Raw genomic sequence first — 6,230 nt, forward strand, 5'->3', positions numbered from 1 at the left:
GTAATGATTTTGGTGACAGATCTTCTAGACTGAAATCCCTGCTGGAAGAATTATCTGTACTCTGGAAGTTGTCATCTGGAAAATATCTTGTATTGTCTTTAAATGGTCACAAAGGATTGTCTTCTGTCAAGAAAAAATGTCTTCTCACCTCTTTCCAAGTCTGACTGAAACACTGCATTCACAAGTGTTGAAAGAGCAACTCTCTCTCTCTCTCTCTCTCTCTCTCTCTCTCTCTCTCTCTCTCTCTCTCTCTCTCTCTCTCTCTCTCTCTCTCTCTCTCTCTCAAGCAGTTTCACTTGATGTAGCCAAATAAACAAAGGCTTCCATTAATACATTCAACACTTCCTCTAGTTTCATGAATACATTCAGGCTATTCGTCAAGATATCTGACCTCAACTTGTCACACACAGGAAAGTTCTGACTATTGACCTCATATCCAATTTAGGCTCACAGACAGGCTTTATCTACACCATGAAACCTCATTTGGTAACTAATTAGCCCACAGTGCCGGAAGAGGTGATGTGTGGCTGGATTTCAGGTGAACTGCTCTGCTGCTGTTGAAGGCTGGTTGAAGCCACTAGCAGTGACTGGCACACATTCAGCCTACTTGTCTCACGTTGTATAGAAATACAGGTCGCGGACGTGTGCGATATGCACATGAAATTAAAGTGCAGTATTTCATCAAAAAGGCCCTCCAGCTGTGTAATCTGAACAGCCCTGCTGCAGTTGTGGCAACATATTATTTCACTTGTACGTCATACGACGATGGACGTCCATTACTCCGTCTATGCCCCCCCCCCCCCCCTTCCCGCTCTTACGGGTAGTGGAGGACATGACAAATGCAAGTTTCAGTTCCTAATTTGTCCTTGTGCTCTTATGTAAACACCCTCATTGCCTCCAATCGACGTGTTCTGATGAAATTGAGAAGAAGGAGGAAACCAAATGAACATGAAGAAGAATTTCCATTTTCCCAGTGGTTTCGGAGCTCAGCATGGGACTTGACTGAAAATAATGGAACGCCCTGCTGTTTCGCACATATTTGCGCTAGGCTGCTGTAGCGCCCCGGCACGCGCGTCTCTCTCTCCCGCGTGCAGCCTGGCGCTCCGTGGCGCGCGCCCGGGTTCATGGCACCACGATAAGGGCAGGTGCTTGACGCCTCCATTCGTCAGCTGCCTCAAAGGTAGTCGCTGTCTGTATACTCCGCCTGGTAGGAGTGGCATTTAAAGTCGCGGGGGGGGGGGGGGGGGGGGGGGGGGTCACTTTGGGCTGCGTCGCCATTGATTTATATTCATGGAGCAGCGGCGTTCTGTACACTGTCCCCGCCTCGCCTCGCTCTGCTGCCTTGGAAACACCACTGCAGCCAGCGTGACGGCTACAGGAGAGCGATGCACCCTTCCTCACCATCGTCCCTCATCTTCCTCGTCTCTGTGGCCCTCTTGCCAGACGGGGAGCGTGACCCAGGCTGATTCCCAAGAGGGAGTCCAGCAGCTGTCCTTCTTCTTCCCGTGTGGAGGGCCGCGCTCTGTCGCGTGGCCACGCGGCCCCTGGCCCCGGCCTCCGTGCTGTGACCGGGGACACTCCTTCGCCAGCGATCCCAACAGGGAGGGCCAGCTGATGAGCTAGCTTTGTTTGGCCAATGCAAGGCCACTGCCCCTATCTCTCCACAGGCCTGGTCCACCGTCTGTTTCTGTGCACTTCTCAGTTTGCAGTATAGTTGAATATGATTGGTGGGTTTCACATGGCCAGTGGGGTCTCCAGCTGGCTTTTGCCATAGACCAGGATGGAACAGCTGCTAAATGGACAGAGGTAATGGGGATCAGTGGTAGAAATCTGAACTTATTTCAGTGGACAGAGATGGATTAGAAAGAAGGTTTATTTTAGCGAAGAAAGCAATATGGACAGGGTTTTAATAATGATGTTGCATTATAATATAAAAATGAAATTACACATAAAACATGTTAAAATAGTTTGGAAGCTGAGTTTTGCAAAGCAGAATCTTTTGATTATATTGTTTTTACACTCACTTTGCATGTCAAGAACTGTCAGAGCTGAGAGAGTGAGAGAGTGAGAGAGAGAGAGAGAGAGAATCTTGCTTCATTTTGTCCTTTTGATGTCAAGTCCTGTGAACATTTCAGAGCAATTTGTTTAGGCCCCATTTTGAAATAATCGCCTCAGTGTGGATCATCCAGGATATGGCTCCTGTAATCAGATCCCAGTGAATTCAGTTCTGGAGAGCATTCTCCATTTTCAATGTGGATAGATTCTCAAAGCTAGAGCCAGTTGACAGTTTTGACAGTTGACATTTTGTGTTCTTTCCAGATTCCTTGTGTTCTATCCAAATGGGCCAGTAGCTATTATCTCAGACTCTCTGGGGTGCATAGGGGTAGATTACGTTTCTGCATATCTTCATTAAATCCATAGGGACCTCTTTCTGTACTGTGTCAGGAAAGAGTAATGGATTTTAATAGCATGTTCTTGATCCCGCTGCACAGCACGTCACATATCTTCATGAAACGATATCTGTGCCAACACCACAGTTTGGGCAGCAAATTGATCAGTATCTAAGAAGCTTTCTGTTGTAGCCATTATCGGATATGTAAAGAACTTCCTGAGCCTTGTACTTGATAACACTTATTGGATCATTTATTTTCATCAGATTTCTGAGTATATACAGGAAACCTGATCCAGAGATGATAGGATGCTCAGTTACTTTAAAATTATATATATAAAAGTATAAACATTTGAATATATTTTTGTGTACCAAACGTCTTCCTGATGGGTTGGCTAATTCCTGTTTTCATTTCAGGATAACATGGACACACACTTTTAGGCCTGTAAAGTTAATTTCTGCATTTCTCTCAGAGATGAACTAAACAGACCAAAACCAAAATCACACGGTGCGAGACCTTCAGTCCATAATCTGCAGCTATGAGTGCTCTCATGATAAAAAACCATCACATCACTGAAATATTCCCTCATTTCAGTGTCCGGTAGGTTGACAGTGGCCTACGTGGAGGCATCATGTAGTGGTTTGCAGCATCTCACCGGTTCATCAATGTCACATCCTGTGCAACGAATCAGTCATCTCAACAGGTGGTCTGGGCCGCTGGATTGGCATCACCGTGGGAACGAGCCTCTGAGGCAGGACTGAAAACACATGGCAACCACCGGGTTTGATCCAGAAATAACCACTGCCTCCAGCTCTTGGGCCAGGTGGAGATCCTACCACGACAAATTTCATGTTCCTTCTCCCCAATAGGTCTGCTTTGATCTGTGAGGTCCGGGCACCATTTTGAACAAATTCTTTATTCTGAGCATTTACTGGGAAGTCTCACCAGTAACGATGGTTTCAGGGAATGACTCAATCTGCTACAAAGGCATGAACACTTTAATAGAGCCTTTATTATAGTCCGTCTGAATAGCATGAATCAGAGCTATAACTTGTCTGAAACGTTACACCTTCACCTGCCCTGCACATTACTTTCAAAGACTGATCGTCTCAAGTGTTATACCGACTCTTCAACTTTAGAATGATCAACTAGACGGGTATTTTAAATGCAATCTTCCAGTGTTAGCAGATCAAAATGAACTCCACACGGCCCACACAGAATGTTGAATTCTCTACATAAGAGAATGTTGAGCATTCACTGGCTTCTATATAAGATATAGTTAATACTGTAACCCCATTGTTGCCATCAGCCACTCTCTGCCTTATTAATCACTGGTCAGGTTTTGACCTCAACGCCACTAGTGAATGGACATTTTTCTATTATTTAATCACTCTTGACAGAATCAACACTGACGTGGTAGTGACATGATTATGATTGTTGAGTTGTTGAACTGAACTCGTCAAGCACCGTAGCATTGCTGTTATGTATACATGTGTCAGCATCACAGCCTGGGCTGATGGGAAAGATTTATCCAGCAGCAGTATGGTGAGCAGGAACACTGAGAAAAGGCTACAGAATGATTTCAGATCGCTGTCTATGCAACTGCTGTGCTATGGACCCCATCTGCAATGTTTTGAGTGGCTGGTACATTTCTAGTGGCTGGTGTGTTAATTCACTGTGTGGGATTTTGCGATGCATTATCACTGCTTTTTATCACTGCTTTTGGTAAATTGGTGTCATTCTTGTTCACAAGAATTCTTGTTCACAGGAATGAGGAAATTATTCCAAGAGCACTTTCTCAAGGACACTGTTATCTGACCAAAAGCATAGGAAGTAAGGGGGGGTCACAGAGGTTGAGCTTTTGAGTACTTTTATTGCATTTAGCAAGCACACTATTCATTTATTACAGTTATGACAGTTATGACAGGGTTATAATCCTTATTGAAAAGGTTTTTATATTTTTATGACAATGTAAATTAATTTGCAACTCTGTGGGTATCCAAATCTTGATTTAAATTTTAACCCTACCTTAATGAGTCAGGTTATGGAGATACTATAAAAGTGACCTTTGCACAAACCTCTTAGGAAAATGACACATGTACTGCACATGTAGTTCGAAAACGTGGATTTGAAAGGGACTGAACATCTTTGGTATTTCAGTGTGCTATGAACCAGAAGAAACCAGTATTCCATTATAACTCAATGCCTTCCTCGTGATCCCATTTTACTTTTTAGGTGAGTAGGTTTTGTAAAGTACCGATGAAATATTCTAAGCCTTCACTCCAATATACAGGCAATGCTAAGTAATATGCATTATGCTAATGCACTTACAGGTTTCTGTTTCTTATCCAAGATCTAAGCCGTGTATTAATGACCTTTACTGTGACTAAGAGGGGAGCGTAATGAAGGCTGGAGTCTGCAGTGGTCCTTATTTAACAGACACTGCACAGGGAGCACCAAGCCCACAGTATCAGACATGGCAGCAATACTTGGGTAAAAGTTACTGGCAACCTGGCACTCATAAAAGAGTCATGTTAACCTCTCCTGTACTAAATCCTGATCGTACAAATGGACAACAGGAATGTGCCTCCACGCACTGGCCACATATTACATACACTTACATGTTCACTGTATAAGTATACAACACAAGTGTAGCTCCATTAGCTGGTGTGCACAGTTTGTCAGCCATCCTTAGCCATGTTTATCATGGGTTAGTTTTTGACCACAGGGCACTTGGCTGGTGGTTATTTTGGAGGCAAACAAACATTGAGAAGGTAGTTGGGCAAGAGGCTGTTTAACACAATTACTTCACTGTAAAATGTAATGTATGACATTGGATTTCCTAAAAGTTTGTCCTATGTCCTCCAACTAGTCCTTCATAGCTACCATTACACAGAACAAACGTACGATACCCCACAGTTAACACTACATAATGCCCTTCAACCCGTAAAAGACCTAATCAAGGTCTCCATTGTCCCACTAAATTCCCTGCTGAATGATTCAGGAATGAAAGGCGGCACATTCCTATTAGAGCTAAAATAAGATATTCTACAACAGCTTCTTAACAGCAATAACTGACATCCAGCCAATCTCAGCATGATTTTAGTATAGTTTGATTGGACTACCTGCTCAAATAGTTGAGCCACAATGGCTGAGTGTATTCTTAAGATGAACACAGAAGGCTGCTTATACCAGACTGCTTCTCTGTTTTCTGAAGTCTTGTGTATGCTGTTCATAGTACTGGGCACATACAGTGAGGAAAATAAGTATTTGAACTCCCTGCGACTTTGCAAGTTCTCCCACTTAGAAATCAAGGAGGGGTCTGAAATGTTCATCTTAGGTGCACGTCCACCAGAAATCACAATGTATGATTTTTTTAAATAATTTTTTTGAACACCTGTGAAAATCAAAGTTAATATTTGGTACAGTAGCCTTTGTTTGCAATTACAGAGGTCAAACGTTTCCTGAAGTTTTTTTACTAGGTTTGCACACACTGCAGCAGGGGTATTGGCCCGTTCGTCCACACAGATGTTCTCCAGATCAGCCAGGTTTCTGGGCTGTCGCTGAGAAACACGGAGTTTGAGCTCCCTCCAAAGATTTTCTATAGGGTTTAGGTCTGGAGACTGGCTAGGCCACTCCACAACCTTGATATGCTTCTTAGGAAGCCACTCCTTGGTTATCCTGGCTGTGTGCTTTGGGTCATTGTCATGTTGAAAGACCCAGCCAAGACACATGTTCAATGTTCTAACTGAGGGAATGAGGTTGTTCCCCAAAATCTCACAATACATGGCTGGGCAATACATGGCATACACTGGTCATCCTCTCCTTAATACAGTGCAG

This window comes from Brachyhypopomus gauderio, chromosome 11 (genome assembly GCF_052324685.1).
Source record: "Brachyhypopomus gauderio isolate BG-103 chromosome 11, BGAUD_0.2, whole genome shotgun sequence".
Lineage (NCBI taxonomy): Eukaryota > Metazoa > Chordata > Actinopteri > Gymnotiformes > Hypopomidae > Brachyhypopomus > Brachyhypopomus gauderio.